Consider the following 12196-nt stretch of genomic DNA (forward strand, 5'->3'; position numbering starts at 1 on the left):
CTCTAGTTTTCACTTTTTCCTTCTCTTGTCCGAACAACATCACTTTTTTTTTTGTGTGTACCTGTCCCTGTTTTTGGTTGCGCCTAAAATCTCTTCCCGTTGAACGAATCATCATTTTCAGTCAAACGTAGCTTCTCTCCAAGTCAGATGTAACTTTCTCTTTCAGACGAACGTAGCTTCATGTCCAACTAAACGTAACTTAAGTACCAGTTAAAACGTATGTCTTCTGTTAGATGAGCGAATCCTTTTCTTCCAGTTAACCGTAGCTTCTCACCTAACCAGTATAGCTTCTCTTGTAAATAAGTGTAGCTTTTAGTTCCGGCCTATCTTATCATCTATGTCGGTTTCATATGATTCTCTTTCATTTGCGAGTGACGCTTCTTGTATATATATATATATATATATATATATATATATATATATATATATATATATAATCATATCACAGTCGATCGTGATTTTGCCACCTCAGTTTTATAATTTCGATCTATTTCTTGCAGGTTATTTGAGTCTTCCCCCATTTCAATGTTAATTTTTCCTTTAAGGAGACCATGTCTCTCCATAGGATGACGTCTCGGTTTAGGGAAACCCACCACCCACCCCCAGTTCATGCTGACTTGTATATCTGCACCGTGTTACTACTGCCCTTGTTTCAGGATGACATCTACTCTGTACAAGTTCAAGGTGACTTGAACTTGTACTTCTGTTGAAGATGACTTCTTTTTTGTCCCAAATCATCTTTTGGCTCTTAGATACCTCTTTAGTTCAGAGAAGCGTCTCTTTCAGTTTTCTATGACTTCCCAATACAGGATGACCTTTGTTTTGACGAAGGTCTTCTCAGTTCAGAGTGACCTCTCTCAGATCAGAGTGACCTCTTCTCTCAGATCAGAGTGACCTCTTTCAGTTGAAGGAGACCGCCTCTCTCTTTCTAAAATTAGTCCTTTTTGTCAGTTTTGGTTTGCCTTCTCTCAGTTCAGGCTGACTTCATCTTTCAGTTCGGAGTGACCTATTCTCTTCTCTGACCCCTTGAGTGGCGTCTGCTTTCAGGTCAGTATGACCTCTTTCAGTTCAAGGTTTCTTGTTTCAGTTCAATCTGACCTTTCTCTCAGATCGGGGTGACCTCTGGTTGATCTCCACTCTTGTTTCAAGCTAACCACTTATCTCGGCTCCGTTTGACCTCGCAGTTCAGGTTGACTTCCTCTGGCAGTTCGAAGTGACCTCTTCTCTTAGTTTGAAGTGACCTTCTCTTGATTAAAGTTGATTTCTCATCGGTAAGGCTGACCTCTGGATGGTTTCTTCTTTCAGTTTTGGGTGACCTTTTCTCAGTTCGATGTTACCTCGCAGTTCGTGTTCACCTCCTTTCTCAGCTCAAACTAAACCTCAAAGCTCATTCACGATGATTTCTTTCAGTTCGGCATGACTTCTCTTTACGTCGTCTCGATTCACCGTCTGTCACTTTCTTCACTCTATCTCTCCATCTCGTTTTATGGTATCTCACAGTCTCTCTTTCAAAATTGTCGTCCCAAGTCGTGAACGTTTACGTCACTTTGGCCAAGTGTCCAACCAAGCTTTATGAATGAAATTGGAAAGACAGAAACTTTGCTGAAGCTCATGAGATGGATTGTACGTGTAATTCAAAGAGCCAGCCTAATCGCACAGATTCTGCTTGGAAGATTGACTTGTGAGATCATGCATCGTCGTGACGTACCAGCAGATGGTTCTTACTCTATTTGTATACAGTCATAGACTGGCAATTCAGTTCGCCCTCTGTTCGATTCAGGTACAAAAATGATGAAATATCAGTATCCATCGCTCCTAGATGGGACTGGGGGCGAGTTGTCTTGCTAGTCTATGACTTTCAGGTATTGTAATACCAAGTGCTATGAGGGAGTCGTCCCCAGACCGTTGTACGACAGCGAACCGGCGAGCAAACAGAACACATGCATTAAGTTTGTGCGGTCGATAACACACACACACACAGAAAGTGAGGCTAATTGGATTAAAACAACTAGAGACATTAAAGTATATCCTGAGACACATGTCTCTGGTGCATAAACACAGGCAGAATTTTCAGCTGCATGCCAAATGAGCACAACATCGAATTTGTTAAACATACTCCTACACACATCCGGGCGCGCGCGAAACAGAATGGTGTGTAAAATTAGGCTTTAAATTTCTTTGGAATTTGAATTTCTTCTCTTTGGGTTCTAGTTATACTAGAGCGAAGCTCATCAACAAAGTCAAACTAATTCAAGCTTGGTATATATATATATATATATATATATATATATATATATATATATATACACACCTAAAAAAAGAATTCAGCCTGACTGCATTCTCAAAAAACTGAGTGTGTGTGATTTTTCATTAGTGTACAGAAGGTGAAAGGTGATCATTTAGGCTCTAGCTTCAGGATTTCCCCTAACCTCTCTCCTTTTTTGCAGCCCCTGTGACAGGAACTTCGAACGCAAAGAGCCAAAGTATTTTGTCCGGCGCTATAAACTTTCCACCAATCCGCTACCTTGGACTGCTACTTCACTCATCGATCCCAAAATGATGAAAAGTGAAGCTGACCTCGGCCGGGGACATATCCTACAAAACATTCTATCCTTTCATATTGGTTTCAAATTTTGTGGGGAGACGTCTAGTCGATTACATTGACCTCAGTGCCCAACTGGTACTTATTTTGTCGACCTCGGCTCAGAATGTAAAGACAGACGAAAGATCCTTTTTCGAAAAGAAAGAAAAATGGTTAGTCTTATACGCCATCAAATACGATATTTTTGTACCTAGGAGGATGGAAGGGAAGCTTGACCTCAGCAGGATATGTTCGAACCCGGTAAATAATAGAACGTAGCTAAACACTGTATTCTACCATCCACTGATCCTTTCCCCTCTTCCAATAATGATGATAATGTTCTTTCTTTAGAACGCTGCAAGGCCACAACATTTATGGGTGAAAGAAGGTGGTCGATTTTATCGACCCTTCCCCTGTACTGCACTGATGAAATTCAAAATCGATTCTGGTATGATCTCAACTCAGAATATACATGAGCCAAATTAAATACTGTAAAGCATTTCTTCAAAGTCTTTATGTTCTGAGTTCAAATCCTGCCGAGGTCAACCTTCTTTCTCCGCATCGGAGTCGGTTTAATCGACTAACCTTCCCCACTTCAAATTTCAGCCCCTCTGCCTATGTTAGAAACGACTATTTTGGACGGTGGATCAGCAGTATGTAATCGAGTGTTCTCTTACCCTGCCAGGCCTTGTATCTGTTAAAACAGAGACATGAATCCTGTAGCATCGTGAACTAAGAAAGAAACGACGATGAGACATGATTGTTCTATTGTTTTTATTATCATTATTAATCATTTTAAATTCTGTGTTCAAATTCCGCCAAGGTCGACTTTGCCTTTCATCCTTTCAAGGTCGATAAATTAAGTACCACTTGCGTACTGGGATCGATCTAATCGACTGGCCTCCTCCCCAAAAATTGCGGGCCCTGTGCCTAGAGTAGAAAAGATTATTATTAATCATTTTGATTCTTTCCTTCCATTTATAATTTTCAGCTGTTTCGAATTTTTCTTAAATACATGACAATTTCTGAAATAGTATCTTGTATCAAAACTTCATTCTCTGGGTCAAGCTGACCTGTTCGAAAATTCAACCTTTGTCTTTTTATCCAAAACTTAGAGAAGAAACCATCCAGAGGGCAACCCTAGCAATGGGAAGAGGTTAACTTGATGCCCGAGAAATCAACTATTGCTGGTAACATTAGTTTCAAATTTTGGTACGAGGCCAGCAAGTTCGGGGGAGGGGGTAAGGCGATTACATTTACTCCAATAGTTAGCTAGTACTTATTCTATCGACCCAGGAAGGATGAAAGGCAAAGTCAACCTCGGCGAAATTTGAACTCGGAACGTGAAAACGAACGAAATGCCTCTAAGCATTTTGCTCGTTGTGCTAACGATCTGCAGGCTCACCTTTGTTGCAGGTAATATTCCCTGATAATCAAGCTGCTATTTATTCGGGATAACTAAGTGAGCTGATGCAATAGCCAATACAGTATGTTTTTTCACATAAACACAAAGAAACTTCTTCAGCTGATTTGAGCTGATTACTCATAAGTTAGTTCTTCAATAACTTATCCAGTCAGTCTTTTTCACCTCCGCTATTATCCTTTTGGCAATACACCTTTTTATTCCGGGCAGATAAGTACGTTTTGAATACGTACAAGGTGTTTCTCGTGAATCTGGTTGATACCGTTCATACTGAAGCCTACTTTCATGTATGGAGAGGGTTCAAATCCCCATATTCATCACCATATTAGCCATTGTGTACAGGCAGTTAGTTAAACTGGTTTACACGCACACTTTATCTGCTTTTAAAAGCAAATCATTAGCTTTATAACCACAATTTCATTCTTAGTCTCTCTTTTTCTTTCCCCCTCCCCATTTGGACACACAAATGTATGGTCCAAAGTTGTTGGCACTCCGTCGCTTACGACGTCGAGGGTTCCAGTTGATCCAATCAACGGAACAGCCTGCTCGTGAAATTAACGTGCAAGTGGCTGAGCACTCCACAGACACGTGTACCTTTAACGTAGTTCTCGGGGAACACAGTGTGACAAGGCTGACCCTTTGAATTACAGGCACAACAGAAACAGGAAGTAAGAGTGAGAGAAAGTTGTGGTGAAAGAGTACAGCAGGGTTCGCCGCCATCTCCTACCGGAGCCTCGTGGAGTTTTAGGTGTTTTCGCTCAATAAACACTCACAACGCCCGGTCTGGGAATCGAAACCGCGAGTCCGCTGCCCTAACCACTGGGCCATTGCACCTCCGCATGGTCCAAAGTAGATACAAGAATACAATACATCTATTTCAGTCGGCTGCATCCCTGCCTACCAATCAGGCCTTCAGTTACTTTTTCGGCTTTTGCACTATGAGCTAACATAACAACTACATATCTAAGCAGTGGAATTGCATCTGATAGAGTTAATTCAGAAGTGTGTAAGATGTGTTGGTAGGTATCCGACCTATGCATTGCAAAGCCCTGCACGTAGAATGAAAAGCCTTCATGAAACGTTATATTTTATTGACATGTTTCACCTTTTGGGGATTTTATAAATAAATATATCGTCTCGTGAATACAGAGTTATAATCAGACACGTGCCGTGAGTAAATGCTCGTGATTAAGAAAATTGTCAACAAATGACCTTATCACTATGAGACATTTTTCAGAAATAGTTTGACAGCGAAAAGAAATATTTACTCACAACTAATAAAACATGATAGATATCATATTTGTATTTTTATACCGTTGTATTTAGACACACGCGTTATATACATGCACACATGTGTGCGTGTGTACTACTATTGTATACATCTGGCAAGTGCAAACTTTTTCCGAGAAGTTGGCCGCATGAGACATGGTTCATCATCAGACGGGCCGCACTACTTGAAAAAAAATTCAGTGTAATTTTTCGTTGGTGTGCTATTCAGAAAAAGTCTTGATCGTGACTGATATAGATTCGCAACAAAGTCTCTGAAATTCAGCTTAGTCACCGGGGACACATGTTCAACACAGCAGAGCACTGCTAAAACATCCTGAAAGCACTGTTCTTTCTTATTCAACCCGGACACTTACACAAAACTAATTGCAACATCAGTAGCCTTACTTGCCTCCATAAACAACTACTGGGATGCGCACCACCAACAGTATCTCCATAGGAGCAGTAACGACTGAGCCGTGACAAAGGTTACATTGCCCACCTCTTCTGTTGCCACTAACAGATTCTATGAGAGTACAGAACTAGAATTGACAGCAGGAAAAGTGCAGTGTGACAAGACTTCATACAATTATTTACCACTGCATGTTGGATTGTGCAGTTGTGGTCCTCAACTAAGCGGAAACCTGGTATAAGTGGTAAGGTGGATCTGTGGGTTGCACTTCGCCGTTTGGCCAGCAACTTGCTCAGGGTTGACCAAGGGCTACTACCCGTCCTTTCGATATACTAGAAATAGCAGCCAAATCTCCTTCGATTTCACCACACTGCCTTAGAAAGGAATGTAATCTTTTTTATAATATTGGCCAGTGCAATCCAAGTTATACTTTTACTAGAAGTCGGGATTGGCACGGCTGGAATGCATTTAGTCATCGAGTTGCTCAATCAGGACTGATTTTTGGTAAAACATTACACACCTGTCTCTGTAATAACATGGTATATGCAAGCATATATCATTTTGTTCAATCTTATGTTTGTTTCATTTGGGGTTGGTTGAAAAAAAAGGTTTGCTAACATTAAAATAGCAAACCACTTATTAAATTTATACACTGAATTTCATGAATTGAATTAGCATTTTCATAACAAATTGAAAATCATTTACTTTTTTTTTTATATAATTAATATTATTTAGTCGGGTGGGAGGCACTGCCTACCCTGCCCAAACCAGACATCTGATACATACATATATAGGCGATAGACATTTGCTCGTATGCTTATACAAATGTATATACAGATATACACGTGTGTGTGTGTGCTCTTATGAATAGTTGAAAAGGCAACCGGTTTATAATGCCCCTACCCAATCAAGGTTACTTCACTTCTTCCAGAACCAGATTATTCAATATAGTGATTATACATTAGGTTACTCGAAAATAAGTTAAATCAAGTTGAATGCGAGCTGTTTATTTTCGAGGGTAGAACAAAATAATTTCAGTGCATGATATTCTTTTGTAAAGTTTCGGCATTATATGACGTTTAATTTGCAAAAATCAACTTGAGTCTTTTACACAACCCACCCCTCTCTCTCTCTCCTTCTCTCTCTTTCTCGCTTCCATCTTTGATGCTACTAGCTTGCCTGTATTCCTCTTTGTCTTTCGTGTTATGGAAGAAATAACACGCTGTGAAGAGAGCATAAAACTCTACTGACGAAATCACATTTTGTCGTTTGAAGCCGGTTTTTACTTATTTTCATTTAATATTTCTTAAATAGACTTGCTCGGTTTTGCAGAAGTTTGGCTTGACATAGAAACCGCATGTTTGAGGGTGAGAAGGCAGTAAATGTGGGAGGCAGCAGTCAGATAAATAGAAGAGAGAAAGAAGGTGAGGAGTGTGATATAGCTAAGTGAAACACTGTGCTTTGTTAAATTTAGAGAGAACTGTGCAAGGAGAGAGAAGACTGTGCAGCGAGAGAGAGAGGGGGGAGCACAACTCGTGACTGGTTTCTCAGAATCTAGCACACTGTGATCAATAGGTTACATAAATTTGTATCAGTATATAAACACAACCTTTCCTACCGGTTTATACACCTTACACATCAGCAAGAGGCACTCGCAGCTGTGTGTATGTGTGTGCTTAGTCGATTTAATTGTGTCTAAATTCTTTGAAATTTCAAATTTTCCGTCCTTCCAAAGACTACTATTTGCGGAGGTGGCGTTGTTGGGAGAAAATTTAGGAATCTGATTTGGAAAAGAGAAAAGAAATGTTTCTATCGTACTTGTTGCTTTTTTTTTTTCTTTCCTTTGTGTGTTTTAACTATAAAATTATAGTTTTGGCTGTTAAATAAATGAAAAGATAACTTGTTAAATTTCTTTCGTTTTTGTTTTTCCAAGGTTTATATGGTTCATATTTATTATAATAATATGACTAAACTTGGCATTGATAACTTAAATTCAAACTACCTTAATAGCTGTATTGTTTATTCTTTATGAAAGAATTATGTGTGTGTGCGTTTTTAATTCATTCGCCAGTGTTGTAGTGCAAAATTATTTTCCAAGTTGTTGACAAGCAGTCAGTCATCCGTAATGGTCTTCTACTTTTGTGTGTTTTTGTAGAAGTCTATCTGTTGTGTGAGGTTTTCCCCTCCTCACACAAATAGTATGTCAGTAATTTGAACAGAAAATGGCTGCTGCATCTGCTGTTGTCCGGAGGTACGTCAGCTGATTATCCTCATCCGCCGCCGTTCTCTTCTTATATGTACCATCCAGACACTTCACTCCTCCAACTTCCCTTTATCATCTTCACCCTCGCCACCGCAATTCTCTTTGCTCCTTATTTCATCTGTTTATATTATTAAGGTTCGGTTATATTTGGTAGCTTCAGTTTTTGTTATGGTTGTGCGAGTGAGGAGGAGGGGGGATTTTCTATCTCCTTTTCACTCTGCTGCTGTTCGTTTTATTAGATACTCTCCCTACACAAAGTATGCTAAAATCTTGTTCTCGTTGCCCCTTTTTCTCGTTAAGACTTTTAATTTCAATTTTTGAAACCGCTTTCCTTTTTCTGTTTTTTAATCCATTAAGCTTAAAATAATTGTTCAACATACTTTCTCATGCCATCTTCATTAAATCCTTAATAACCTCATTTTAACTACTATCTCGACCTCTGAATTGATAGTTACCGCTATATTTATTGGATTTCCTCTTGCTATTGTAATTTTAGACTTGGTAGAAGGTTAACTATATTAAATATTCAGCTTTTCGTTGTTTTATTGTGGCTATCCCCATTTACTATTTGCCGATCTATCGTTCGTTATTTCAAGCCTATAATAATTCAGCTAAGTGCTTAAATAACTTCTTACATAAGCAACAAGTTCAATTCGAATAAGCTGAAAGTGGTTAGAAATTAGAAAAGGGCTAGTGTTACTTGCTTGACTCTTTTGTCACGTGTGATTTGTATACAAACTCCAGGTTAGCAACAAGCTAACTCGGCGCACTTCGCTTTTTTATTGGGTGAGGTGAGGTAGGTTGGGGTTGGTAACCCGCTTGTTTCCACCTCTGCTAAGTTATTCTGAAAGACATTACTTTCTCGGTGGTAAAGATGGTAACTGCACTGTGACCCTTTAAAAAAATGTTATACTTTGTATGGACAAGTAAGTGTATTTTCCGGAAAACGTTCCAAATAACCCCCTTAAATCATTTCTGACTTCCTTTCAGACTAACGTTGAACGAAAGGAAACATTTAAATATATGCTTAATAATTTAATGTTCTGTCTCCTATATTCCGCGCTTGTTAATTAGATGGATTTCCGGTGTCGGAAGGGCGCTATTCCTGTCTGCTTTTGTTTTTATTTTCATTTTTGTGTGTTGCCATTTTCTTTCTTTTCTGCGTGTTTTATTATTATTATTATTATTATTATTATTATTATTATTTTATGATGTTAGTCTTGTTTACACGCTAAACCCTCACAACACATACATACATACATTCTTTGCTTTGTCGTGTATTGTCCATAATGTTTTAATGTAAACCCGTGGTTAATAATATACGCTTCGTTGACTGATGGTTCGATTTTATGAACACAAAAATAATAATAATATACGTAACGTAAATTGCAAAATGTCATGATTACTGAATAAGCATATCTTAGTTTTTTTCATCAATTCCGATTGTTTTATGGTTTTCTGGCGGGAGGGGGGGTTCGGGTGGAGGATGACGTTTTCAAAACTGAAATGAGAATGAAGTAAGTTACTCCTTCTAAAATAGTTATACTGATGTTTATAACGTGAAAAGAGTGTAAAATTCGGTGGAATCGGGGAGCGTTTTTAAATAACTAATGTGGTAATGTGGAATACCTGCTTTTTGCACTCTTGTTTGTGGAAGATTTGCTATTATGGTGATTTCCCCCACTCCATCCTGTATTCTCTCTCGTATGTATATAAATTTAAGATGATATAAAAGCTTTCCTCTCCCCCTTCCTCCATCACTTCTATCTAATACCGGTGCGAGATGGCTGGAACTGTTGGAATGTGGTAGCAGCGACGGCGATGCCAGCGAGATGCATGTAATACTTTTCTTTTGTAACCACTGCATAGAGCAACCAATCAATCTCAACATAGCAACAGCCGAGCAGCCAATCAGATTGGTTGCCCGTCAGCATCGCTTGGTGACATGTTGCCCGCTTCCAGCTGCTACCAACACTAGGCTTGTTGTCATAGCTGTAATAACTCTGGGTACCTGCTGTCAGCAGCTCACATGATGGAAGTTACAGCTATTATTTATCTAGTTGGTCCTCTCTCTCTCTCTTTCTCTCCCAGAGATCCAAGGTGTATGCAAATGTATGCTAATGTAGGATATGCTATATTTCAGCAGCATATTTGATTCAATATTAGATCTTAACAGTCGACTCAATAAAACCATATATATATTTTTTTTCTTTTTTCTTTTTTCTTTTTTCTTTTTCTATGTATATTTGGCAACATTTCGTTCATGCTTTTTCAGCATTTGTCCTTGCTTTATGTATCACTGCATGTATTTCTTACTAATCAAAGTTCTTCAGTATTCTACAAATTTTCCGGCAGATCCGATATATATATATATATATATATATATATATATATTCCTCATTAAGTTTTCCATAACCCAGAATTTCAGCAGTATCAAAATTTCTAATTTCTTGCTTTCTTTTGTGGTCCCCCCTCCCCCCGACCTTTTTTTTTTATTATATATATTAAGAAATGAGTAAGATCTTGTACAAGTTTCTCTGTTCGCCTCCTGTCTTCATTTGCTGTGTTTATACTCATACCATTTCTACCAAAATACTTTCAATTCAAAATTTAAATTGGACCAGATTTTAGAATACTTAGTAAATTATATCTTACCATTTTTTTTTCATTTATTTTATTTATATTTACATTTAATATGTTAACATATCCAGAGTAAATTTATTGATAAATTCTAATCTGTTTAACATAAAAGTTCGTTAATAATTGCATTTGACTGGGAGTTTCCCTTCCTTTAATTTTGACTTGAAAACTGATAGATTTAGGAAATTTTCAATCAAGAGTTTTCTGCATATGCTACTCTACACATCACCCCTTAACTTCTATCTGTTGCTCCACCTCAGTTATTTTCCTTAGCTCATTTCATTTATTTACTTATTTTTATAAGGTAAAATTAGTGCTTTAACCTTTTTCTAAGTGACTGACTTTAGAATTCACCATTTTACATCTACTGATGCGTATTTGTTGATTGTACAAATATTAATTTCAACTTGGCTAGTCAAAACTACTCAAGTAATATGCCAGACATTAGATGCATGCAGAGACTAGTTTCAAAAACAAAATTAACTTCTTTAACAGATGTTCAAAAATTCATATACCATATATGCTGTGTGTATTTTTTAATATTAAGTTCATTTTAAATTAAGTTTCTCGTTAGAGTGAATCATTTAGGAATCAAGTACAAATCTGTGTACATTATCATGATTATAATTGTTTCAATGTTCATTTGTTCCAAAGTGTGTTCTGACCTCATTTACCAGAGTACCTAAGCAAGTTACCTTTTTGATAATTGCAGATGCTAACAGGACTCAAGGAACTTTACTTTCCGTAAATCTGCAAAATATTAAACATTATTTTTTCTTATATATCTCTATCAATAGTGGATTTTAAAATACTAATGTAAATAATTGTTAATGTCAGGATAATAAATCTGGCAGGAATTTATCTGACCAGCAATATTACATACAGGATGACAAAAATTAAGTAAATTGATCTCAGGAGCAGAATAGTTATGAAATTAACAAATCCAATTACAAGTCATGTTTCTTAACCCTGTTACATTATAGGCACAGGCATGACTGTGTGGTAAGAAGCTTGCTTCCCAACCACATGGTTCCAGGTTCATTACCACTGTGTGGTACCTTGGGCAAATGTCTTCTACTATAGCCTTGCATCTGGTTGACAGAAACTGAAAGAAACCTGTTGTGTATATATATATATATATATAACGTGAGAGAGTTAGGGGTTGGGGGTACAACCCACTAAGGGATAGTATCTATCCAGTATACTGCTGGGAGGGTACCCAATTATTGCTACACTAGTGCTATACTAGGTGCAATCAATGGGAGCGGGTAAAAGTGGAGGTTTTTTACCCAAAATTTTCTAATTGTTATATATATATATATATATATTTGTGTGTGTCTGTGTTTGTTCCCCAGACCACCATCGCTTGACAACCAATGTGGTGTGTTTATGTCCCTGTAACTTAGCAGTTCGGCAAAAGAGACCAATAGAATAAGTACTAAGCTTACAAAGAAGTCCTGGGGTTGATTTGTGCAACTAAAAATGCGGTGATCCAGCATGGCCACCGTCAAATGACTGAAACAAGTAAAAGAATAAAGAATATATACAGGTGTAGTGTGGCTGTGTGGTTAAAAGGCTTTCTTTCCAACCATGTGGTCATGGGTTCAGTTC

At 37.9% G+C, this 12196-nt stretch overlaps 1 protein-coding gene across 15 annotated transcripts in view; it reads left to right on the forward strand.

Moving 5' to 3' along the window:
* Window positions 1-12196, forward strand: part of LOC106873196 (dual specificity tyrosine-phosphorylation-regulated kinase 1A) — a 400225-nt gene that overhangs the window by 236090 nt on the left and 151939 nt on the right. Inside the window, exon 1 of one of the 15 annotated variants that reach the window (XR_016242001.1) lies at window positions 8674-8871. The exons of 11 other annotated variants lie outside the window; for them this stretch is intronic. The gene's annotated coding sequence lies outside the window, so the exon portion shown is untranslated. Of the gene's footprint in view, window positions 1-8673; window positions 8872-12196 lie in introns of those variants that run through there. 3 more of the 15 variants (XM_089352817.1, XM_089352805.1, XM_089352810.1) reach the window with 3 other exon arrangements.

This window comes from Octopus bimaculoides, chromosome 5, assembly GCF_046866305.1.
Source record: "Octopus bimaculoides isolate indiv1 chromosome 5, ASM4686630v1, whole genome shotgun sequence".
Lineage (NCBI taxonomy): Eukaryota > Metazoa > Mollusca > Cephalopoda > Octopoda > Octopodidae > Octopus > Octopus bimaculoides.